General features: G+C 44.2%; 1 protein-coding gene across 4 annotated transcripts in view; it reads left to right on the plus strand.

Moving 5' to 3' along the window:
- Nucleotides 1-684: 684 nt before the first annotated feature.
- TLR8 (toll like receptor 8) overlaps nt 685-26,019 on the plus strand; it is a 39,372-nt gene continuing 14,037 nt past the window's right edge. For 2 of the 4 annotated variants that reach the window (XM_047764448.1, XM_047764450.1), the window contains exon 1: nt 24,476-24,647. The gene's annotated coding sequence lies outside the window, so the exon portion shown is untranslated. Of the gene's footprint in view, nt 1,148-2,344; nt 2,402-3,857; nt 4,068-20,577; nt 20,701-24,467; nt 24,648-26,019 lie in introns of those variants that run through there. The other 2 variants (XM_047764451.1, XM_047764449.1) reach the window with 2 other exon arrangements.

The raw sequence follows: 26,019 nt of genomic DNA on the forward strand, positions 1-26,019 counted from the left end.
AGCTAAGACAAGTATTTTTGTCTGCATTGTAAAGTACTATATTTAAAGAAAAATTGCCCCATCCAATGATGTTTCAGACTGCTTTATTCACTAACACTGTATAGTTGTAATTGCCTGAAAACTTGATCCATGAACATTAGATGGTTTTGATGGTAAACTCTAAAGGAGTTACAAGACCATGCATTTATTTAGAGTTATCACGCAGAAATGAAAGTTACATGGGTTCCCTTAAATTTGAGGGGGTGGGTGAGAAACAGAGGGTCATTGACCTTAATTAACACTGAGAACGCTTCAGTCTTGAGCTTTGGCTTCACTCCTCAAAAGTGACAACTGAAAGGACCAAGATGTTCTGAAGGCACACTTACTTTCAAGTAGGTATGAGTTTGCATGATTTCAAAGTTTGAAACGTGACCAGTTTGTTTTTTATTTCGTGAAGTTATCTACAGAGGTATCTGTGCCCTTTGCAAGATGGTGCGTATGGGTCCCAGAGTATTTGCTGGGAGATACTGTGCTTTCCTCATATATGCAAAAGCCAGAAGTTTTACTGAAAGGGCGGCTATAAATACACAGTATACAAATTATTTCTAAAGGACATGTAATCACTTAATAAAGGTCACAGCCTCCCAAATTAAAATCTGGAAGGAATAGAGAGGTAATTAAGTTGCTAGAGGCAATGATCTGACAACTTCCGTAAACTTGGTTGTACTTCATACATGCCTTACTGCTTCAGTGAAAACAAAGATAACGTCATAAAAACTGGTGTTGGCATCATCAATTTTCTTCTCTTAAAACACATAAATATATAAAGCTTAAGCTATTTTAATGAATTACCAACCATGAAGCCCTTGAAGACAACTTAAACGTCTTCTGAAATGGATCAAGAGGAAGAGAAGCCAAAAGCGATGTAACTTAGAAGCCACAACATATTTCAACGTGAAATTGTGTATAGTGGTTTGTTGCAGAATATGACCGAAAGAACATCAACAGGTGGTTTTAGTTTTTATTCCTTTCTGACCTTGACAGGTCACTCTTTTTACCTCCTGACAGTCCTCTGTGGAGTCGTGTTCAAATGGAGCTGTTCACAGATGGCTCAGATCAAAAGCCACCAACTCAGGCCATCAGGAGAGCATGGCCCCCAGGTCCCCTGGTAAGCTCTGAGTGTCCTGCTCTCAGCTGACCTTCTTCTGGTTGGCTATGCTCCGGAAGGGTCTCCCAATTCTCCATAAATCCCACTCCACCATGAAGGGGTTCCCAGCCTCTCTCACCCTTGAACCTGGCCAGGTGTCCTTCCTCCCCAGAGACTGTACCTCAGCAAGACTTGGGCCTTTGCCAGATCCAGGCCAAGGGAGGCATTAGGATGCCAGGTTTATGGCTGAGAAAAAGGCAAAGTAAGTGTTTGTAGTCTGCCCACAGCCCCACTCCTGAGCCAGGGTCTACTGGTCCCATTCTCAAGTCTATTTCCAGCTCTGAACAGTCTTAGGTCCTTCTGGCCTCTTAAATATAGTTGGGGGATACACAGTACCTGAGAGGGGGCACGGTGACTTGAGAATATAGGCATCTTATTGCCCAGTCTCCAAGGAAACCGTAAAGGGACAGCAAGGAAGCACACTTTTTTTTTTTTAAGGGGGCCATTCCCCCACCCCCACCCCATCAAAAATGCTTTTTATTTATCTCCTCAACCTGACCAGGGAGAACCAGGTTGCATATCCTGTGAGGTATTTATGGCTCAATTTAAAAACAGGCATGAGGATAAAGTTCGATTTGTCTTCCATTTCTTCTGTACACACTAAAGTGGGCCGAGAACACTGGTTGTTCCAGTAACCAGGTTTCATGGGGCAGATTTACGAGTTGGGTCGTGGAAGCTCCTCTTTGGAGCCTCGGGGTACCAGGGCTTGGGAACAGTTAATAGTGGAAGATTAACTGCTGGAAGATTGAACCCTCAAGCCTAAGAAACACTGGGAACTATTGGTATGTTCTGAAGTAAAGATATCAGTGTGGGAGGGAAATGGCCAAGGAACGTGATTAAGGGATACTCAAAGGAAATGTTCTCTGAAAAACATCAGGACTGAATATTAATCCATTTCACTGAGTTAATATAATGAAAGAGAACAAGAGATGGACCAACCACCCAATCCACCAACATGGAGAAGGAGGAGGGTTAGAGAGAGAAAAAAAAGTCCCAAACTCAGGATGAGACTGTGTGGAAGAAGGCCTGATAACACAGGAGCCATCCATGATGGTGACAATGAATTGACAATAGGGCAGTTTCACCCTGAGGTTTTATATCTCTTCCATCTTTCTTCTTTTGCCTCCCCTTGACTCTCAGTTTCCTTTTTGGCTTTAGGCTCCCACGGCAAGCCCCATCCTACGCAAAAATGAAGAGAAAGAGCCGTTGTTGCAGGTGGATTCTCCTCTTTGGGAGTGGTGGTTTTGTGTGTACTTTTGGTTTTAAACTGGTCTCCTTCTCCCCCCCCCCCACAGTAAATCCCCACCCACTTCTGTGAGCATGACCTTCTGTAATCGCCTTGGTGAAACCTTCCCTGGGTGACACTAGCCAGACTCTGTCACATTGCAATTCATCTTCTTTTTACTTAACTTTCAAGCATGTGAGTTAAAAAACAGGATAAGATCCAATACTCTGCCTTATGAATACCCCACTCTTGAGTTGTAATTAATTTCTAACATGTTTGCCATGATATTTCAGTGGCTGTATTTCTTCATATATCTGTCCCTTCTCCCTCTTGGTGGTGTATGTTAACTATTTTGGAAGAGCTCAGGCAACCTGAGGAGGTTTGAGTCCCTGTGTCTTATAACAAGTACCCTCCAGAAACAGTCTATTAAGTTCTGGAGGATAAGAGCAAGTCCCTGTGGCCTCGTGGTAGTTTTTCAGACATCCCTAAAGCCCACCAGTGGGCAGGGTGAGACGAGTGGCTGGTTCCACGCAGAGAAAATGGTTCTCAGTGTCCTGCTGGCTGGTGAAAACACCCAAAGAAAAGGCCAGAGAGGGAGAGCCAACGAGGACACCATCTTTGTCTCGTATGATACACGTGACTGCTTCACTTCTTACTGACCAAGGTGATGGATGTAGCGGCTCAGAGATTCCAGAGGCTTTTCAAAGTCATGACTTGCATGACCTGACACCTTGAGCCCTAGAAGTTTGTAGTAACCTCTCCATGAACCCAGACCCGAGGCCCATTGTCCAGGAGAACCACGCTTCTAAGGAGAGTGGGGGGCTATTTTGGCAATTAGATCTAGTTTGATGCTGCTCTGCAGTCACCCTTCAACAATGGGTAACATTCTTGTCCTGGGCCAGGTCCAAATGGAGGCCCACCAAGCAGGACCTCTAGCCAGGTGATACACATTAAATAAAATGGTTCACAGTGCCCATCTTGCTCCCCTAGGTCCTCACTTACCACCATTTAGTTACCTTTCAATGGCAGCTGCATGGGAAGAAGGAATTTTAAGATAGTCACCATTTTGGCTCCTACTCGTGAGAGCAAACCCCCAAGGGATTGACAGGGCAAGGAGAGAGGAGGATATTAGGAAGAAGGGCATAGGATGGAATCACCAGTACCTGGACAGTGTTATAAAGTGGAATGTAGAGGAGGAAGAGGAAAGGAGTCACATCCGTTAAGCACCAAACACAAGTTCAATGCTTCATTTTTCCTTTACATCTTCGTATCAGCTCCATGAGGCTGGTATGAGGAGTTCCATCTTACAAGTGATGGGTTTACGCAGAGACGAAGGTGGGATCCAAGTGTTCAGTCAACTGCCAAGGTCACAGGGGATGTGAATGGTCCTACCCCAAACTGACCCAGTTCTGTCCATCCAGTCCAATTGGTTCTCCAATTTTACAGGGGATCAGAATCACCTACGGAATTTCAGGCCCTCACACCAGACAGAGATCCTGCTCTCTGGGACCCAGGCGCCTGCATTTCTGAAACTAGCCCAAGTGCTACTGAAGCAGCTGCTCTCCGGAGCCATTTGGGAAGTGCCACATCTTCCTTTGGGGTACCAGGGACTGTTTACACAGGGACCACTTCAGCAAGGAAAGCCCAAGTCCCCAGGTATGCTCGATTTCTCTTTCTCCCTCTGTGTTTAACCCTTGTGCTCCTAACCCACCGCTAGGGAGTGGAGCTGCGCTTCGACTCGCATTGCTTCACACTAGGCTCTTGTTTTAAGGAGAGATTATAGCTTAACCTCATAGGGTTGGCAGCTCTGTTCAGGGCTAAAATGTGAAGACAGTTTGGGCAAGCACACTGAGCAGATTTGAGTAGAGACAGAGGCAGGTGGTCAACTGATTTGCAATTCCCTAAGTCCTGGGAAATAGAGCTGCTGCTTGTATTCACGGTTTAAAGGATGCCTTGATTGTAATTTTCCTGGTGTCTGAATTAAATACGGACTGTGGTTATTCGTGCACGGTGCAGATCGCCACCTAGTGAAACCTTATGGGTGTTGCTGGTCTGCTACTGAGACCCTTGGCTAGGTCTCCCAAGCGGAATGTGGGAAGAAAACGTATAAGAATAGGTATAATCCTCTTTTAGAAAGTATGTTTGTGGCTCCTTGATCATATACCCAGTGTATTAATACAGAAATATCTAGGTCTGTATGTTCATTGTTGTTTATTGATGAGAGGACAATTTAAAAAGTCTATTGACCGTAAACTATCAAGTGCTTTGACCACTTATTCCCATTGCTCTGGCTTAGTGTCTTGAAATGGGGCTGGCCATGCATTGTCTTTTGCACGTGTAGATGTAGATGAAAAGCCCGAGTGAGCTGAATGAGCGGCCTTCTTTGCCCTATAACACATTTCCTCTTTGCACACAACATGGCCCCCATGTTGAACTGGGGTTTCCGTAGCAACGACTCCCTCTTAGTGCCTCTCTAGCGCCCTCTGCCACTCTCTAGCTCCCGGTCTCACTCACTGAGCAATCTCTCCCTTTCTCATATTTCTGTAATATGAATAATCTAACCACTAACTGTTCTTCCCCGCCACCCCCTCACCCTATGAAGCTGGCAGTAATGGAATAGTTTGAGGGTTCACGGACTTCTTCACTTTCCCTTGGGGTTAATTCATCAGAACTGTTGCTGGGGGGGGGGGCGGGGGGGCGGTGCGAGATGCTTGGGGATTTCATGCTCGCTTCCCATAGACAACATGAAGCAAGTCAAAGATGATGAAATGCTCACTTGCTGTTATATATATATATATAGAATATTCATCATATAGTGAGGGTTTTTTTTTTGGGGGGGCGGTACCCTTGGCATATGGAGGTTCCCAGTCTAGGGATCAAATCCGAGCTACAGCAGGCAGCCTACACCACAGCCACAGCAAAGCCAGATGCCCAACCCGCTGAGCAAGGGTCAGGGTCCAACGTGCATCCTCATGGATACTAGTCAGATTTGTTTCCACTGCGCCACAGCAGGAACTCCCAAATATTTTTATTTTTGTTTTTTATTCAGAGATTTTTTTTTTTTTTTTGGCTGCATGTGGAAGTTCCCCAGCCATGGATCAAACCTGAGCCAAAGTGGTGACAACGCAGGATCCTTAACCTGCTGTGCCACGTAGGGACTCCCCATACAGTGAATAGTTTTAATCTTTTTCTTTTAGCAAATAGTATCTGGGAATTTTCTTCTGCTGACAATTTCTGCTGGATATTAAGTTTATGCTCAACATTTCATGTACTATATTCATATACTTTTTTTAATTTAAAGGGAAACAATTTGTTAGTTCTTCTATGCATTACCTATTCTCAATCGCTGCTTGGTCTTCTCTTGTTTTCTTTGAATTCGAGTCCACGAAACTTTCCAGAAATGTCTTAGACACCCAGAAGTTATTTCTCTAGGCTTTTTAAAATATAATATTTCATTTTCCATACTCTTCTTTCTGCCATAAGAATGCTGACCACTTCCTGCTTAAAACATCGGAGGAAAGTCCCTTTTTGTGGATCCAAGTTCCCATATTTCCCCAGTTCTGCTTTTTCCTATGATCCTGCAAGAAGAAGAGAAAAAAAAAAAAATCCAGAAGTATGAAGTAGCGCCAACTTGGCTTGCTTAGGACCCTGTGATGGTTCTTTATCTCCATGAATCAGAATCGAGTTCTTGTTCTAACCCCCCTGCCCACCTTCTGATAGTTCCACTGACTCTGGGTATAACTGCTTTTCTCCATTGTCACACGTGTCTACATTTCCCTGATACAGCCTGTTTTCATAAAACTCCTTTTAACAAGCCCCTTTGAGAGAGACCATATCGAGGTTTAGATATGAAAGTAGAAAGTGCTGTCTTCTTCTGAGAATGTGATGGGCAGGGTTTGGCTGGACACCAAAGCTGCACCAAGTTCAGCCTTGGCGAAGTTCGCTTGGGAATGTAGGATTCCTCTCAGAAGGTGAAGTTTTCAGAATTGTTGGGGTCCGAGGGAGCTGGTCCCTTATGCATCTCTCCAGCTGTGCAATACACACTGGTCTCTGATGGGGTTAAGACTCAGCATTTGCTAAGTTTGGTGCCCACAACTTGGACCTGTAACTCACCAGCACTTCCCCGCCCCGCCCCGCCCCCAGCCCCCACCCCCAGCTCCTCCCAGCTACAGGTAGAAAAGAACAAATGCACACCTTCAATCCAGAGAGTTCCTATTGTGGCTCAGTGGATGCGGGCTCCATCCCTGGCCTTGCTCACTGGGTTAAGGATCTGGTGTTGTCACTGCTGTGGTGTAGGTTCAGTCCCTGGCCCAGGAGCTTCCACATGGTGCAGGCGTGGCGAAAAAATGTGCGCACGCCTGCATGCACACACACACCCAAAAGAATGTAGTTATTTAGAATTTGTATTCTGAGATATATTAATGTAGTATTTCGAAGCTGTCCATTGTATTCATTCATTCACTCATTCGTTCATTTTATTCAGGCAGTTAATAAATATTATTGGGTGCCCACCACGGACCAGGCATGGTGCTAGGGGCCAAGGACACACTGGTGAGCAGAAATAGAAATATCCCATTTCCCCAGTGCTTATTCAGAAACCCATTAATGAGATAATCATATTGAGAGATTCAAGTGCTTTCAAGGAAGAATGTTCTAGAAGATTATATAATTCTCATGTTACACCTCAGAGAACTGAGTCAGATTGGGGAGTGGAAGGCGGAGGCTGCCCAAGGAAGACCACCTGAGCTGAGACGTGAAAAATGAGTTATCTGAACCAGCCAGCCTTGAATGAGGACCGTGTTTGCAGGCAGGATATCCTAAGTATGGCTTGGACGTATTTACTTGGGGAGGTTCCCAATAGCCAAAGTAGAGATGCTGAGTCAGTAGTTGGCCATAGTCTATGGGACACAAGAAAGAGAGTTGAGGTAGAGATATGTAGTTCAAGTCCCCTGTGGCAATGACTGTCATGGGCACCTTGGCCAAGGATGATGTGCTCTAGGGCCATGCTATTCAAACTGTGGTCCTTGGACCAGCGATATCCACATCTCCTGGACGTTCATTTAGCCCCACTTCGTACCTGCTAAATCAGAATCTGAATTTCAACAAGAGACCCAGGTGAGTCCCAGGCATCATACAGTTTGAGAAACACTGCCCTAGAATAGAGCTTATTACTCTCAGCATGACTGACAAAAAGTTCTTTGTTGGGCTGAGGCGTGTGGAGGGACGCTTTGGGGCGAGAGCTGTTCTGGGCATTGTGGGGTGTTGAGGGCATCTCCAGCCTCTGCCCACTAGGTCCTAGGAGTCCCCTCCCCTCAAGTTGTGAAAACTACAAAAACACACTGCCAAATGTCTCTCAGGGGACAAGATACACCTCCCCTTGGTTGAGAACCACTGACAAGGTTTGGAGGTATGGGGGCAAGATATGAATGGAAAGAGGAGAGAAGTTGAGCTTGGAAGAATTGTAAGCATTCACAGCTACCGAGAGAAGAGCCAGAAAAGGAAAAGGAAAAGGAGGGGAGAGGGAGAGGAGAAAAACCAGGAGAGCGGTGTCCAAGAAATGCGGGAAGCAAGGATGATGAGGACAATGTCACGATGTCACGTGCTGCTGAGCTGAAGAGAAAGATGAGGATTGCGCAGTGCCCATTGAATTGAGAGAAATGGAAATTACTGGTGACCCTCTGGGCGCTTGTTAGAAATTCAGAACCTCAGATCCTACCCCAGACCCCCTGAGTCAGAATCTCCATGTGAACAGGAGCCCCTGGACCCCAGGTTACTGAAGTCTGCCAATAGGCAATTCTTTAAACTAGTTTGGGACTGAAGCAGAGGAAACAGACATTGTGTAATTATATCTACAGCCGGTTTGCTACATGTGACTGCCTTAAATATACTTACCTTCTATAAATAGTTTTAAAGGAACTACATATGGTTGAACATGGTGCATATTTAAACAGGAAAGTAGGCGATTTCCAAACTCATTTATCAGAACTCTGGTTGCACTCCTCTTTTCCAGATACTTGGTGGATTCAAAATTTCATGATTTTATGAAGGTCTCAATTACAGTTGTTACTTTATACTTTTTTCCAGGAAGTTGGTGTCCATGAACAAATGAGCATGTGTTTGCAACTCACTGGCTTTCCTAAAAGAAGAATATTTCGTGTTGTTTAGTGTAAACAAACCTTAATGTTTTTACTAATTTTGTTTATATCAGTGGACGTGCAATTGACATATATTACTCTAGACTGGCGGTTTTCACTTTTTCTTTCTTTTTCTCCCCCCTCCACTTTATTGAGACATAATTGGCAAGTAAAAATTCTCTATGTTGAAGGTGTACAGCTTGATGGTTTAATATATGTATACATCGTGAAATCATTACCACACACCCATCACCTGACATAGTTACCATTTTCTGTGTGCATGGCACCACACTTAAAATCTACTCTTGTAGCAAATTTCAAGTGTATAATATAGTTTTATTACGCTGTGTATTAGATACTCAGAGCTTATTCACCTTATAACCAAAAGTCTCTACCATTTCCTCATCTCCCCATTTTCCTCAGCTCCCCCTTCCAGTCCCTGGTAACTACCGATCTACTCCCTGAGTCTATGAATTTGACTACTTTTATTTTTTGGGGGGGGGGGCACTCCCATAGCATGTAGAAATTCCTGGGCCAGGGATTGAATCCATGGAACAACAGTGACCCGAGCCACAGCAGCAACAATACCTTATCCTGAACCCACTGCACCACAAGGGAATTCCGAGTTTGACTATTTTAGATTCTACATATAAAGTCATCATACAGTATTTGTCTTTCTCTGCCTTATTTCACTTAGCGGAGAGTCCTCCACGTTCATCCATGTTGTTCCAAACAGCAGACTTTCCTTCCTTTTTATGGCTGAATTTTATATATATATTATATATATATATATATCTCCATCTCACATTGTCTTTATCCATTCATCCATCAGTGGACACTTAGGTTGTTTGCATATCTTGTGAATAATGCTGCAGTGAACATAGGGGTGCAGATATCTTTTCAAATTACTATTTTCATTTTCCTCAGATAAATACCCCAAAGTAGAATTACTGGATCATACGGTAGGTCTATTTTTAAATTTTTTGAGGAACCTCCATACTGTTTCCCATAGTGGTTGCACCAATTTCTATTCCCACCAACAGTGTAGGAGGGTTCCTTTTTCTCTACATCCTTGCCAATGCTTATTATTTCTTTTTTTCTTGCTTTTTTACGGCCACACGTGGGGCATGTGGAAGTTCCCAGGCTAGGGGTCTAATCGGAGCTACAGCTGCTGGCCATACGCCACAGCCACACCCACGCATGATCTGAGCCACATCTGTGACCCACAACTCACGGCAACGTGGGATCCTTAACCCACTGAGCAAGGCAAGGGATCAAACCCGCAACCTCATGGTTCCTAGTCGGATTCGTTTTCACTGCACACAAGGGAAACTTTTTTTTTTTTTTTTTGAGAATAGCCATTTTAACAGATGTGAGGTGATTGCTCATTGTGGTTTTAATTTGCATTTCCTTGGTGATTAGTGATGTCCAGCACGTTTTCATGTACCTGTTGCCCATTTCTATGTCTTTTTTGGAAATACGTCTATTCAGTTCCTCTGTTTTATTTTTATTTTTGCTATTGGGCTGTAAGAGTTCCTTATATGTTTGGGATATTAACCCATCACATGTATGGTTTGCAACTATCTTCTCCCATTCTATAGATTGCCTTTTCATTTTATTGATGTTTTTCTTTGCTGTGCTTTTTAGGTTGATGTAGTCTCACTTGCTGATTTTTGCTTTTGTTGCTAGTGCTTCTGCTGTCATGTCCAAAGAACCGATTGGCAAGACCAGTGTCAAGGAGGTTTTTTGCTCTGTTTTCTTCAAGGAGTTTTAGGGTTTTAGGTCCTACATTCAAATCTTTAGTCCATGTGAACACGCAGGTGTAAGATGACCCTGTGCCATCAATACCAAAGGTTACAACTGCAGAGATTCTCAGGCTGGGAACAATACCACCGTGTGGGGTATATATTTGCTGTGAGACAGTCCTGGGGCTTCAGATATCAATCTCCCCACTTGTTACAGTGCTTCTTGACCTTGCCTGCTCTTTGAAATTACCCGAGGTTCTTCAAAAATCCCTGTGGCTGAGCCCCACCAATGCAGATTCTGGTTTAACTCATCTGGGGTCTAGCCTGGGCTTTTGGCTTTGAAGGTGATTAGAACAGCTCGCAGATGATTCCAAAACGCAGGCAATGTTGAGAACCACAGCTTTAGAATCATTGCGACTGGTTCTCAGACTTGAGCATGCAGCAAAGTCACCTGGAGAGAGTGTGTGTGTGTGTGGGGGGGGGGCTTGTTAAAATTCCAATTTGCCAGATCCCCACATCAGTTTCTGATTTGGTAGGTCTGGTGTTGGAGCCTAAGAATTTTCATCTCAAGCAAGCGGTTCTCAAGCTTCATTGGCCCTGTTCTGGAGCTCCCAGGTGTTTTGAGTCCTATCAGTTGCATTTTAAATAAGAACCAGATGATCCCCAAGCGGTTGATCTGGAGACAAAGCTTCGCAAAGCCTCGCCTTACATGGTGCTGGGAGGCCAGGTGAGCTTTGAGAACGGCATCGCTTTTCTTTGCTTTTTTCCTTCAATCTCCTTCAAGCTGACCTTCAGCTCTGTGCGTGTTGCTGCGGGAGATTTGTGCGGGGTAAGTCGGGTTATTTGGCTTTTGTTTTCTAGAGACTTAATGAATGGTCCTAGGGGATCCTAGAGGGGCTTGGGGAGGCTAAGCTACTCAGGGACATCTGGCTCTCCAGGAACGGCAGAGGGTGAGGTTGCGTCTCCCCCTTTTTTTGGAGAGAAGAGCTGAGAGGGAAGGGAAGCAGAGGGCTGCGGAGGCCTGTTGGTTCTGAGGCAAGAGAGGACCTTTCTCTTCTGAGAAAAGAGAGGTCCACTTTATGCGGAAAAATAATTAAGAAATGGATTGTTCGGACTTCCTGTTGTGGCGCAGCAGAGACAGTCTGCGTAGCATCCGTGAGGATGCGGGCTTGATCCCTGGCCTCCCTCAGTGGGTCGGGGATCCGACATTGCTGTGAGCTGTGGTGTAGGTCGCAGAGGCGGCTCGGATCCTGAATTGCTGTGGCTGTGGTGTCGGGCGGCAGCTACAGCGCCAACTCGACCCCCAGCCTGGGGACTTCCATATGCCGCTGGTGCGGCCCTAAAAAGAAAAAAAAAAAAAAAAAAAGGATTGTGCATGTGCACACCTGCACCCCATGCCACCCCCACTCATCCAATAGTAGAGGAGTTTTCCCATGGCCTAGCGATTAAGGATTAGGCATTGTCCCTGCTGTGGTGCAGGTTCATTCTCTGGCCCTGGAGTGTCTGCATGACTAGGGCGCAGATGGAAAAAAAAAAAAAAAGAAGAATCATAGAAAACGAACTTGTCTTTCCGGACATCGCAGTTGGCAGACTGACATTCACACCAGACACATTAGCGATCTCATTTACTTTTGAAACATTTCCCGCCTGGCTGTATTTCTTTGGTAATTTGGTTTTGTTTTGTTTTTTTCAAAATCTAACTCAGTAAGTGGATTTAGAATAGATCCTGGGAAGCCTGTGTTTTATTTCATATCTTTTATAATTCATGACATTGAGCCTTGTCTAGCTTATTACTTTGTTGAAATTCTCTATTCCCAAATCGGGGAGCAAAAGCTCATTGCTTCGTGGTGTTGGCTTTTTTTTTGAATCTTAAATCTTTGAGATCCATAGGGTGCATTATGAATAAAAAAGTTGTTTTAGAGTTCCCGTCGTGGTGCAGTGGTTAACGAGTCCGACTAGGAACCATGAGGTTGCGGGTTCGGTCCCTGCCCTTGCTCAGTGGGTTAACGATCCGGCGTGGCCGTGTGCTGTGGTGTAGGTTGCAGACGGGGCTCGGATCCCGCGTTGCTGTGGCTCTGGCGTAGGTTGGCGGCTACAGCTCCGATTCGACCCCTAGCCTGGGAACCTCCATATGCCGCGGGAGCGGCCCAAGAAATAGCAAAAAGACAAAAAAAAAAAAAAAAGTTGTTTTTATTTGGAAACTTGGAAACTTGCCTTAACTGAAATGGACCCTCAATGAGGAATAAAGCTTTCCTACATGTGTAGATTTCATTAGCCTTTACAGCAGTGTACATTTTTATACTTAATTGTTCCGTATGTTATCACACAAAGAGGGACTTGGGAATTCGGAAACACTGGGCAGGGAGCGCCACCTGGTGGCAGGATGGTCGTCAACACCTTTACCATTGGCTCGATCTTCCAGAAAATTTGGGAGCCTGAGGGCAGTTCTGAAGTCCCTTGGGGGACAGATAGAAAAAGGAGGAAACAAAAATGGTTTTCTCCAGCTTTAAAAGCACCACTTTGAGAGACGTGGAGATTGGAAAAAGAATTAGAAAGAGGAAAGAAGACATGTTGGCATAGGCAGAAGGAAGAATGGGCCCTGGGGATTTTGAAGAATCCATTTAAGACCTTCTGGAGTCTTCCTCTCCCCACCTAGCCAAGAGCCTTAAATCTCAGAGAATGTTCTTGTGCTTTCAGAGTGCCCCCCTGTATGTGAATTAAGTAGCGGTTCCCCAAATCTTCCTGCATGTTCTCAGCCCCCTGCCAGCCATTCTCCCCCAGCACCCAGCTTCACCTCCTACTTGGGAAACTTGCTTCATAAGACATGCTCTGTCTATGACATAATTGCTCTCTTTCTTCCTGCTGATGCTTCTCCTCACCTGAATGTGGTTTTTCTAAAATTATTTTCTCTTCAAATGTTTATTGTGACATTGTTGGTAATTTTTAAAAATCAGGTCAGTATTTCGTTCTTTATTGTGGCTAAATAATATTCCATTGTGTGTGTATATACGTGTGTGTGTGTGTGTGTATATGTATCTTGTAAACCAGTCGTCTGATGGGCACTTGGGTTGCTTCCATGTCTTGACTATTGTAAAGAAAACACCTAAAACTAACAACAATATTGTAAGTGAGCTATACTTCAATAATAAAATCTTAGGACACTCAAATGTCATCAGTAGGAGATTTACTAAGTAAAATGTTACATCCATACAATGTACACAGCATGACCACTTTAAAAAAAGACTAAGAGAATAAGATCTATATATCTAAAACAGTAGGAAAAAATGATCAAAAGCAGTATATACTGTATGATCCCATTTTTTGCAAAATATTATTTGTAATGATACATTAGTACATACATAGGGAAAATCTTGAACATACACTAAACTGTTAATAGTCATTATCTTTGAGTAGAATTCATAAAGTTGACATCTTTTTTGTGATTTTTCAAAAAATGTATTGAAGTATAGTTGATTTACAGTGTTGTGTTAATTTCTGCTGTACAGCAAATTGATTCAGTCATACACATACACCTATCCATTCCCATATAGGTTATCACGGAATACTGGATAGAGGGCCCTGTGCTATACATATACAGCAGGTCCCATTGACCATCCATTCCATATACCATAGTGTGTGTATGACAACCCCAAGCTCCCCATCTTCCTCCCCTCCTCAACCCTTCCCCTCCAGTAACCATCTGTTGGTTTTCAAAGTCCGTGAGCCTGTTTCTGTTTTGCAAATAAATTCATTTGTATCATTTTTTTAGACTCCACATATAAGTGATAGCATGCAATATTTGTCTTGATTTCTCTGACTTCATTGAGTATGATAATCTCTAGGTCCATCCATGTTGCTGCAGATGTCTTTATTTTGTTCTTTTATATGGCCAAGTAATATTCCATTGTATATATGTACCACATCTTCTTTATCCATTCCTCTGTCAATGGACATTTGGGTTGCTTCCAAGTGTTGGCTATTGTAAATAGTTCTGCAGTGAACGTCGGGGTGCATGTATCTTTTTGAATTATAATTTTCTCCAGATAGATGCCCAGGAGTGGGATTGCTGAATCACATAATAGTTCTATTTTTAGTTTTTTTTTGTTTTTTTTTTTTGTCTTTTTGCTATTTCTTCGGCTGCTCCCGCTGCATATGGAGGTTCCCAGGCTAGGGGTCTAATCAGAGCTGTAGCCACCGGCCTACGCCAGAGCCACAGCAACGCAGGATCCGAGCCGCATCTGCAACCGATACCACAGCTCAAGGCAACGCCGGATCGTTAACCCACTGAGCAAGGGCAGGGACCGAACCCGCAACCTCATGGTTCCTAGTCGGATTCGTTAACCACTGCGCCACAACGGGAACTCCTATTTTAAGTTTTTTGAGGCACTGCCATCCGTTCCCCATAATGGTTGTACCAATTTACATTCCCACCAACAGTGTAGGAGGCTCTGTTTTTTCCGTACCCTCTCTAGCATTTATTTTTGTAGACTTCTTAATGATGGCCATTCTGACTGTTGTGAAGTGCTATTTCATATAGTTTTGATTTTTATTTCTCTCATAATTAGCCATGTTGAGCATCTTTTCATGTGCTTTTTGGCAATCTGTCTTTTTTGGAGAAATGTCTATTTAGATCTTCTGCCCATTTTTTGATGGGGTTTTTCGTTTTCTTTGATATTGGTCTTCATTAGTTGTTTATGTATTTTGGAAGTTAATCCCTTGTTGATCACTTCATTTGCATATATTTTCTTCCACTCTGTGGGTTGTCTTTTTTTCACTTTTAAAAATTTTAATGATTTCATGAATTGTCTTTTTTTCCCTCCTGTTCTGTGAAAAAGCTTTCAATTTTAATCAGGTCTCATTTGTTTATTTTGGTTTTTATTTTCAGTACTCTAGGAGGTGGATCCAAAAATACATTGCTGCAATTTATGTCAAAGAGCGTTCTGCCTGCAGGACTTAGAGGACCTGCATTTTCCTCTAAGAGGTTTATGGTACTGGGTCTTACATTTAGGTCTTTAATCCATTTTGAGTTTATTTTTGTGCTTGGTGTTAGAGAGTGTTGTACTTTTTTTTTTTAATTGCCTTTTAGGGCTTCCCCTGCAGCATATGGAAGTTCCCAGGCTAGGGGTCAAATCGGAGCTACAGCTGCTGGCCTACACCACAGCCACAGCAACGCAGGAGCTGAGCCATGTCTGCAGCCTACAGCACAGCTCACTGCAACGCCGGTTCCTTAACCCACTGAGCGAGGCGAGGGATCGAACCCCCATCCTCATGGTTCCTAGTTGGGTTTGTTAACCACTGAGCCATGAAGGGAACTCCAAGAGTGTTCGACTTTCCATCATCTTTTACATTTAGCTGTTTTCCCAGCACCACTTATTGAAGTGACTTTCTTTTTTCCATTGTATATTCTCAGGGAGGGCTTTCATCTTACATGTTATACATTCCTGAATTGGAATGTTTAGAACTATGTCATATTATAATCAGAAAAGATTTACATACAATAAATGTCCCTTATTTCTATTGATATTCTGTGCTTCCCGTTCATTTTCATGAACATTTATCAACCAATAAGTGCACATGGCCAAGTTAGACAAATAAAACAGCCCCGAGGCTCAAAAGATTGACATTTTGATAAAGAATGTAAGATGGCCCCACCAAAATATACTCCAGGGCAGAAAGTGACAAGTTCTGCAGAGCTTTCAGTTCATTTGGGCAAATTACTGAACCTTTGCAAACCTGCTTCCTCCTCTCAAAGTGGAGATTATAATAACCACTGAAGCATAATGTAAAATGTACATGGGTGGAGCCTTAGGCTGGTGCCTGGCACAGAGGAGATGAAATGCCACAAGAGGCAGGGAGGGGCCTGGCGAGTGAACATAGAATGCACATCTCCTGGGCGGGCCTGGCCAAGTGGGTAGCCGTTGAGATGGGCAGGGTACCAACAGCTGTGTCCCAGATGCTCATGGCTGAGGGAACACACCTCACAGAATGCAAGTTCCTGTGATTCACAGAGCTGGGGTGCGGTGGGGGCAAGTGTAGACCTTTCCAGGAAGCAGGAAGAAGGCTGCAGCGTCAGGAATGGCATAGGGCATTCTCAAGGAGTGAAAGGCAGTCCTGTTAGCTGAAGGCTATTGAGAGGGAACCCTGGGAAAGACTGGGTCACAACTTCAGAGGAACTTGCTTACCAGCCTACATGTCCATGCTTATGGTGGAGTTGGAGCTGAGATAGTGGGAGTCAGTGCGCTCTGGAAATGTCATCTTATCTGCTGGGCTTGGTACTGAGTGGGAGGTGATCATGTTTGGCCTCATGCCCCACTACTGTTTAGCCCCTTAGCACCCAGCTTTTAATTCTTCCACACTCAGTGTCACCAATAATCTTTGCCAAGTTATGTGAGTTTTATAGACTGCTGTAATCCTTTGCATTTTTAGAATATTGGGTAGTGGTCAAGAGCACAGTTTTGGAACCAGAGAAATGTGCCTTCTTTAACCTCTGTGCTTGGCTTTCTCCCTATGAAAGGTGGGAATAAGCACAGTCGCTCTGTCACAGGGTTCCTTGGAGAGGTAAATAAATTAATCAAGGAAAAAATTTGTGCAACAGAGTAAGCTCTGCTTAAGGTCAGCTTTGGCTGTGAAACACATCCTTTCTTTTTCTTCACTCTCCTCCCTTCTCTCTCCGTCCCTCTGGCCCTTTATTCAAACAACATTTACTGACCTTACCTTCTGTTATCCCACAGCCACTGAGCTGGGTGCGTGGAGATAAAATGATAAAATGCCTGCCCTTAAGGAGCCTTTGTCCAGAATGGGGCCTGGGCTAGTCAGTTAATGAATGATAAACCTCCTGAAAGAGGGAAGCAGAGGATGTCCTGGCCTTTTTGGAGCATAGAGCAGGAGGCCCAACCCAGCCATGAGTGGGGCTGGCTCAGATATGCATCTTGGAGTTGACCGTATTCTGGGGGAATCACAGTAGACAGCCAGGTTTGGGTAGAGGGATGGGCTGGGGGCAGTGTGAGTGTGTGCCCAGAGGGGAGTGGGAGTGGGGGCTGGAAGGCAAAATGTGAGCATCTCTTAAAATCTGGAATGATGAGTCAGAAGCAGGGCTTGGCTCTTGAAGACCTGAGAAGGGAGACGAAGCTCATCAGAAGGGGTCTTGGTGGTGATCCTAGGAAAGTTAGACTTTCTGTGGGAGGCAATGGGAAATCTTCTGGAGAACTTTTGTAAACAGGTAGGAGATGTGGGCAGGAGCTAGGTGTTGAGAGCTGCATTCTAGAACAACCATCCTCTTCCCACTTAGCATCACAGGACTATTTGGTGCTCCTGTACCTCTTCCTTGGACTACTCTTTGTCTGGCTTCTTTGACAGCTCTACCTCCATCACCTTCATTCAACAGGGACTTTTTTTATTGAGTCTCTCCTATATGCCAGGCTTGTGCAAGTAACCAGGGCTGTGATGAGGACAAAGATAGCTCTCTTCATTTTGTTGCTCTCAGAACACACATGTTCTGCTTTTGATTCCTCTTTGTCTCCCCTCTTTGTTTTAAGTGAGAACATTCACATTTGATTTTACATGTTTGTGTGTATTACACATAGAGAGTTTTAACCTTGCTCAGTTTACATAATCATGTATTATATTTTTACTATTTAAATAAACTTTTAAATTTTAGAATAGTTTTAGATTTACACAAAAGTTGCAGAGATAGAGAGTTCCTGTGTACCCCACATCCAGTCTCCCTTATTGTTAGCATCTTGTATAATTATGGTACTTTTGTCAAAATTAAAAAAAAACCCAATACTGATACATTATTATCAATTAAACTCCATACCTTATTCAGTTTTTATTAATTTTCCCCTGAAGTCCAGAATGTTACATTACATTTAGCCATCCTGGCTCTCTAGGCTCCTTCCTATGAGCTGTGACAGTTAATAGGTTTTCCTTGTTTTTGAGGACCTTGACAGTTTTGAGGTCAGGTATTTTGGTAGAGTTCCCCCCATTTTTTTTTTCCCGATGTTTTTCTCATGATCAGACTGGGATTATGGGATTTGAGGAGGGGGACCCACAGAGATGAAGTACCATTCTCATCATAACACATCAGGAGTAGCTGTTATCGAAGGAATTATTTCTGTATTTATCCATCAGTATCCTCACCTAGCTAAACACAGATTCATACTGATGTCTCTAAATGCAGTCCAGGGCCATATGGTTCATCCAAGCCTTCACTCTTGTATAAGCTCTATTTTTGACCAAGTCCTATTATGTCTTCACATTATCACGATGTTCACTTCCACTTTGGTCTTTACTGGCTGATAAGGATGGTTAACACTCAAAGCTTTACAGACTATAAAAAACATTTCCATCTGACTGCAAGCACATTGGAACAATCACAGGATGGTCTTGCTTTCATCAACTGACTCACTCAACTGTGGCTCACTAGTTCACACGCCATCCACCCATGCCCCCCATCTGACCTCGAAACCCTTCCAGTCTCTCAGCCAACTTTCACACTCTTCTCTGAAGCATTTCCTTCCATGATACTCTGAGGCTTAGAGCAAACCAAGGCAGCTGTCTCTGGCCCTATTAGCCTCAGTGTTCCACACTGCTCTAGTGTTGATGGTAGCGAGGAACATTCCAGATACAGCCTCGCCCTGTGATTCCAGGAGGGGTATGAGGAGGAGATTTCCTCTACTCCCGATTCCCAAAACTTGTCTGGAATTCCATGTTTGCCGTGTTCCTGAACTTAACCGATACCAGACCAGCATCTCCCTGTGACCATATCATCCTCTCTGGGCTGGATATATTTCATCTTCTCCAGGGAATGGAAGTACTGTTTTCTGTGTTGTTGCATTTATTTCTTCTGGTTAGGACTGGATCACAGCTTTTTCTTTTTTTGCCGCTTTTTCTCCCGTTCTGTGGAGCCAGCCCTCTTCTGAAGTATTGGCTGCCTGAGAGCCTATTTCCAGAGCCACAGAGGTCAGCAAGGGAGGATGTGTGGGGCTCGAGTCAGGGCTCCCGTGGGTAAATGCGTCACAGTGATTTTCTGCTTCACTAGTCCCTTTTGGTCTGGGGACTTCTGTCAAGGCCTAAATTTGTTTTGGCAGACCTGGACCAATAGGAATTCATGTCAGCATCTACACAACCCATTGCTGGAGAGAAACTGGATTATGATGAGATTTTAATGAAAGAGGTGGGGACGAAGAGCAAAGGAGTGAGGAGAACCAGAAAACACAGCCTCTTCCTCTTGTCAAAATGTTGATGGGGTCCTTGATACCGTTTGACCCTTCACTTAGGGCACTCATGAAAGGAGAAGTGGAAAGAACCCAAGAGCAGAAGTGGGACAGTGAGAGTTCCAGTACTCCTCTCCACCACCACCGTTGACCTCTGGCTTCAGTTTCCTCATCCATGAAATAAGGGGCCCTTCCAGCTCTAGTGTGCCATAGGGTTTTCCGATGACTTGGCTCGTTATTTGGGAGATGATGACTTCAGGAGACACAGGAATGGGCTGCAACTGATGGAAAGACTGAGGTTTTCAGATAATTGCTCTACAACCTGGAATCCAACCCTCCCTCCTCTTAGCAAGCTCTGTGCCCTCATCAGGGGCTGCATCAGCCAATAGGAAGGGTACTTCAGCAAACTTTGTCATCCCAAGGCTGCCATTTTCTTTTTTTCCTTTTTTTTAAGGCTGCCATTTTGTAATGGGCACTGAGATGTTGTATAGACTAGCATGCTAAGCTTCTGTTTGAAATGAGAAATAATTGCACAGTTGGAAAAGAACTGCTGCAGTGGCAATGACCACAGTGGGTAGGTGTAAGTCAGGATGAGTGCTAAGACTGAGACAGCTTGAGAAGAGCAGGTTACAGGGCTCAGGATTTGGGAAGGAGGGAAAGGAGGGGAGAAGCTGTGGAATTGTGGGAACCAGAACATGAGGACCAGGAGATGGATAATAGCTGCATCCTGTGCCTGGGTCTTAGGGTTCATGTCACTTGTGTCCGTGCTGACCGGGCAAAGGGCAGCTTGCTGTCTGTCTCCTCGGGAGCTCTGCACTTCAATTTAAAACCAGGATGGGATCACAGGAGATCTGGCCTTGTATAAGGAATCGCCCTGTACATTTCTCCATCCAAATCCTTTACTTGAGAAATGTTTCTCTGACAAGACCCTTTCTACTTTAGCCTTTTCTGTATTTCATGGGGTTTTTTGTTTGTTTTTTGGACAAATAACATATTCCCAGCACCTGATCGTGTCCTAGGTCTTGAGCCACCTCCAGGGATCCATGATACTTCCCCATGTTTTTTACTACAGACTTGATGGTGAGGAGCCATCTGTGGCCCTATGACTGCCCTGATGCTCACTGACACCAAAGGAGAGGGTCACGGCCAGCGCCTTGAGTGGTCTTCCTGGCCCCCTGTGGACAGCAGCCCGGAGGTGAGTGAAGTCCATGACAATGAGGGTAGAGTAATCCTAGCTCTACTCTGTGCTAGGGACTGTTCTAAGGGTTCCACATGCATGATTTAATCCTTAAAGCTACCATTAGAGAAAGATAGTATGATTTTTCTCATTCGAGAGATAACAAAACTGGGGCTCAGAGAGACTCATGGGCCTCAGAGTGGGGTTTGGGTGTTGGGGACTCGTGTGCTGCCTGATAGGCTTGCCCTGGTGGGAGCACTTGATGACAGATGGTCTCCATTTTGGAATGAAGATCTGAGTCAGCGTGGATGGCAAGGGGAAGAACAAGGAAGGGGCTGCCCGGAGCTTTGTGCCCTGGCAGGGCAAACAGAGCAGACCTGGCCCCTGATGGCTGATTTCTGGGTTCGGGCAGAGGACTAGATCCTTGGGCCAATTTCCATGTGGGATCAACTTCTGGTTCGCGGTGACTGTCCTGCCCTGGTGTTCATTCCGTTTTCATTTACATCTTTCTGGTTCCTGGTTGTATGGAAAAACCTGTGATGACTCATTTGGTTTGAATAAGTTGCTGGTTTCTATGGTCTGCCTGGCATGGCAGTAGACCAACAGCAAGTGTGACCCAAGAGTGCGCCATGCCTTCTGAGATCCAAACTGACTGGTCTGTGATGGACTGACATTTTGTGGCCTGAAGGCTAGGCCATGTATCCTTTCTGGAAAGGCTGACCACTCTCTAGCTGAAAAGGGCCTCGCTCAGTCTATTACTGGTGGTCACTTGGACTGATCTTCTTAAACTTTATTTTTTAAGCAATTGTTTCAAGGGAAAACAAGACTGAATGGAGGTCACATGATGTTTTTGAACTGACTATTACCAAAGTTTTGGGTGAGTCTACAAGGCCATGGGCTGTGGTCGCTGCTGTGATGGGAATCTCTTCCCAAACCCTATGTCAGGCCTTGAATCGCCTGAGGGACCATTGATTAGAGGGAAGTTTGGGAATGGCCGCAAGCCTGTGTGTCCGAGTTCGGAAAGGCCTTCCTTTGTAACAAGGTTGCCAAAGCTCATTTATTGTCATCCAGAGGTTATGCAAGAGAGGTGGACAGAGCACCTGAGGGAAAATAAAACAATAAAGCGTGTGTGTGTGTGTGTGTGTGTGTGTGTGTGTGTGAAAATGTTACCCTACCCTACCCACCCTGTCCCCAGTGTGATCCCTTCAATTCAAGGAATATAAGGCAAGATGAAACATATTATATCCCATTCCTAGACTATTCTTTTCTTTTGATCGGAGGTCAGCAAATGTTTTTTTGTGAGGTACATGTTTTAGGCTTTGCAGGTCAAGAAGCAAATTGAGGGCATTGTGAAGGGACTTATATAAGAGAAAAGCAAATGGCACAATTATTTAATGGATAAAATTCAAAATATAATCCTGTCCAAGGAAGATAGACTGATGGCCAAAAAGCATATGAAAAGATGCTCAACATCCATAATTACTAGAGAAATGCAAATCAAAACAAAACTGCAATGAGGTATCATCTTAAACCAGCCAGAATGGCCATCATCAAAAAGTCTACAAACAGGAGTTCCCATTGTGGCTCAGTGGTTAACAAACCCAACTAGTATCCATGAGGACACGGATTCCATCCCTGGCCCCACTCATTGGGTTAAGGATCTGGCGTTGCTGTGAGCTGTGGTGTAGGCTGCATAACTGGCTTGGATCCTTCATTGCTGTGGCTGTGGCGTAGGCTGGCAGCTACAGCATCTATTCAGCCCCTAGCCTGGGAATCTCCATATGCCGTGGGTGAGGCCCTAAAAAGACAAAAAAAAAAAAAAAAAAAAAACCAGAAAAACCCAGTTTACAAACAATAAATGCTGAAGAGGGTGTGGAGAAAAGGGAACCCTCCTACACTGCTTCTGGGAATGTAAGTTGGTGTAACCACTATGGAGAATATTATGGAGGTTCCTTAAAAAGCTAAATACAGAACTGCCATATGATCCCCCAATCCCACTCCTGGGCATATATACAGAGAACAATAATTAAAAAAGATACATACACTCCAATGTTCATGGCAGCACTATTTACAATAGCCAGGACATGGAAATAACTTAAATGTCCATCGAGAGAAGAATGGATAAAGAAAGAGTTCCCGTCGTGGCACAGTGGTTAACGAATCTGACTAGGAACCATGAGGTTGCGGGTTCGATCCCTGCCCTTGCTCAGTGGGTTAAGGATCTGGTGTTGCCATGAGCTGTGGTGTAGGTTGCAGACGTGGCTTGGATCCTGCATTGCTGTGGCTCTGGTGTAGGCTGGCAGCTATAGCTCCAATTGGACCCCTGGCCTGGGAACCTCCATATGCCGCGAGAGTGGCCCATGAAATAGCGCAAAAAAAAAAAAAAAAGAGAATGGATAAAGAAGATGTAGTATATACATATGTACAATGGAATATTACTCAGCCATAAAAAATGAAATAATGCCAATTGCAGCAACATAGACGGACCTAGAGAGTATCATACTAAGTGAAGTAAGTCAGAGAAAGAAAAATATCATATGAGATCACTAATGTGTGGAATATAATAAAAATGATACAAAAGAACTTATTCACAGAAAAGAAACTCTGAGATTTCAAAACCAAACTTACGGTCACCAAAAGGGAAACATTGGGGAGAGGGATAAATTAGGAGGTTTGAATTGATGCATATACACTACTACATATAAAATAGGTAAGTAACAAGTACCTACTGTATAGCACAGGAAAATCTACTCAATACTGTGTAATAACCTGTCTGGGGAAAGAATCTGAAAAGAAATGGATATATGTATATGTATATTTGATGCACTTTGCTGTACACCTAGAACTAGCACAACATTGTAAACCAACTATACTTTAATAAAATTTAAAAAAAATCATCAAATGTAGGGGTTTTTTTTTTTTGTACTACTGGTCTAAGAATGAGAAAAAAGGAATTCTGTGTGTGTTTGGGGGTGCTAAGATTTTGCCTAGCTGGAGTCGACCAGTTAGCATTCTGTCTCATCTGATCAGTTGCAGACGTTCATCTGTGAAAATCCTTGTCCACTCTCTGGTTGGACTTGGCCCACATGCTGGAGTCTGTGGACTCCTGCTCTTGGCTAAACCTTCCAAGACCTTTTGAGAGCTTAAATCCAATTCACTTAGCACACCACATCAAGAAATTAAATTTCCCTGCCTCATGCCCGTGCTCATCCATTCACTCATTCAGTGCACATGTATTGATCTTAGACTCTGTGCCAGGTACTGGCCAAGGGACAAAGATACGGGGAGAAAGACCTGCTCTGTGTCCCAGCCTGGTTGGGGGCTCACACCCACCTCCCCACGTGCAGTCCTAGAAATGTGCGGAACACAGACGGAACAGTGCAAATGTTAAGTACATCTCTGAATTCTTTGAGGAAAAAAAAATTGAGTTCACACTATCCTAAATTGAGTACATGTTTGTGGTCAAGTTGGAAAACAAACACACACACCAAGATTTTCTAAGGAAAAGGAAAAATGTCCCCATTTCTCCCTCATCCCTGCCCCCATCCTGCTCCCCAAAGCTCACTGCTCTTAACATTTTGCCAAGGATCCTAGTAGCCACCCCACCCACTCACCCACATGGACACACAAATAAACCCAAACTTGCCAAAATGCACTGGATACATCTGGCTCGGGTTATATTTAAATCATTTTATAAATGACTTTTCTCCCCACCCCAATTTCAGTTTTGCACTTTTACAGCCCAGTCCATAAATGATTTGGCAACAGTGAAGAAATCACAAGTTCCCTTCTTCCCACATAAGCTTTTGCAAACCACAGGCGAGGTTCTGCTGATGGTAGAGTGGCCGGTTTTAGGAAGTTGGTTAGTTTCTTAGGTCTGTGTGCGCCCGCAGCCCAGTGAGTGCCACTTCACAGCGCTGAAGGTTCTGGCATGAGCCATCAGAAGGCACAGCACCAGAAGAACGGTAAGCCACTTTTATTCTTTTAACAAAGCTCTGCAACAAAATAGAGGATGTTTGACCCCCAAATAGGGTTTGGTGGCAAATGGTGTGACCCAAGAAAGCGACAAATGGGCAAAATCAGTATAAAAAGGCAAAGTGTTGGAGCAGCGCTAGATGTAGGTGAAATGGTCTGGCATGTGGGAAATTTTGAAAATCAATGCAGTGGTTTGACATTTTGAAGAGGAAGAAGAGGAGTTCCCGCTGTGGCTCAGCGGTAATGAATGTGACTAGGATCTATGACGATGTGGGATCGATCCCTGGCCTCGCTCAGTGGGTTAAGGATCTGGCGTTGCTGTAGCTGTGGTGTAGGTTGCAGATGGCATGCCAGATCCCACGGTGCTGTGGCTGTGGTGTAGGCTGGGAGCTCTAGCTCTGATTTGACCCCTTTCCTGGGAACTTTTGAATGCTGCGGGAGCAGCTATAAAAAACGAAAGGAGAAGAAAAAAAAAAAAAGAGGAAAAGGAACGAATTCCAAGTTAGGGATTGAACTGGAATATGATCTGCTGGTTCTGCCTGAAACAATATTCTCATCTAGAGTGAAAGGGTTGGGAGCGAAGTGGCTGGGGAGTCTCTCTGCTCACACACTTGGGTTGCTTGCTAGTGCCCAGGCAAAGCCTGAACTTCATCTACTGCTAGAAGCTTAATGTGCATTTGTAATTGCTACTTTTCTTAATTTTATCTTATTTTTATTTTTTCTCTTTATGCTCGCATCTGCGGCATATAGAAGTTCCCCAGCCAGGGGTTGCATCAGAGCTGCAGCAGCAGTCTATGCCACAGCAGCACCAGATCTGAGCCACATCTGTGGCATCTGTGACCTACGCCACAGCTTGTGGCAATGCTGGATCCTTAATCCACTGAGCGAGGCTGGGGATCGAACCCACATCCCCTCACAGAGACAAAGTTGGGTCCTAAACCCACTGAGCCACAATGGGAACTTCTGTAATTGCTACTTTTCTTGTTCAGAGTTTTTAAGTAAACGTGTTACTATTTCCATAATCATATTCTCTAGTGTTTAGATGTAGCTGGTGGTCAGCTTTTGTTACTGTCGAGAATGGTCAGATTGAAAAACCTTGCAATTTTGGGAGTTCCCATCATGGCTCAGTGGTTAATGAACCCGACTAGCATCCATGAGGATGTGGGTTCGATCCCTGGCCTCGCTCAGTGGGTTAAGGATCCAGCGTTGCCATGAGCTGTGGTGTGGTATAGGTTGCAGACTCGGATCCCATGTTGTGATTCAGCCCCTAGCCTGGGAACCTCCATGGCCCTAAAAAGACCAAAAAAAAAAAAAAAAAAAAAAAAGAAAAATCTAAAGAGACAAATAAAAACTTACAATTTT

The sequence above is a fragment of the Phacochoerus africanus genome, chromosome X (genome assembly GCF_016906955.1).
Source record: "Phacochoerus africanus isolate WHEZ1 chromosome X, ROS_Pafr_v1, whole genome shotgun sequence".
NCBI classification, from domain to species: Eukaryota; Metazoa; Chordata; class Mammalia; order Artiodactyla; family Suidae; genus Phacochoerus; species Phacochoerus africanus.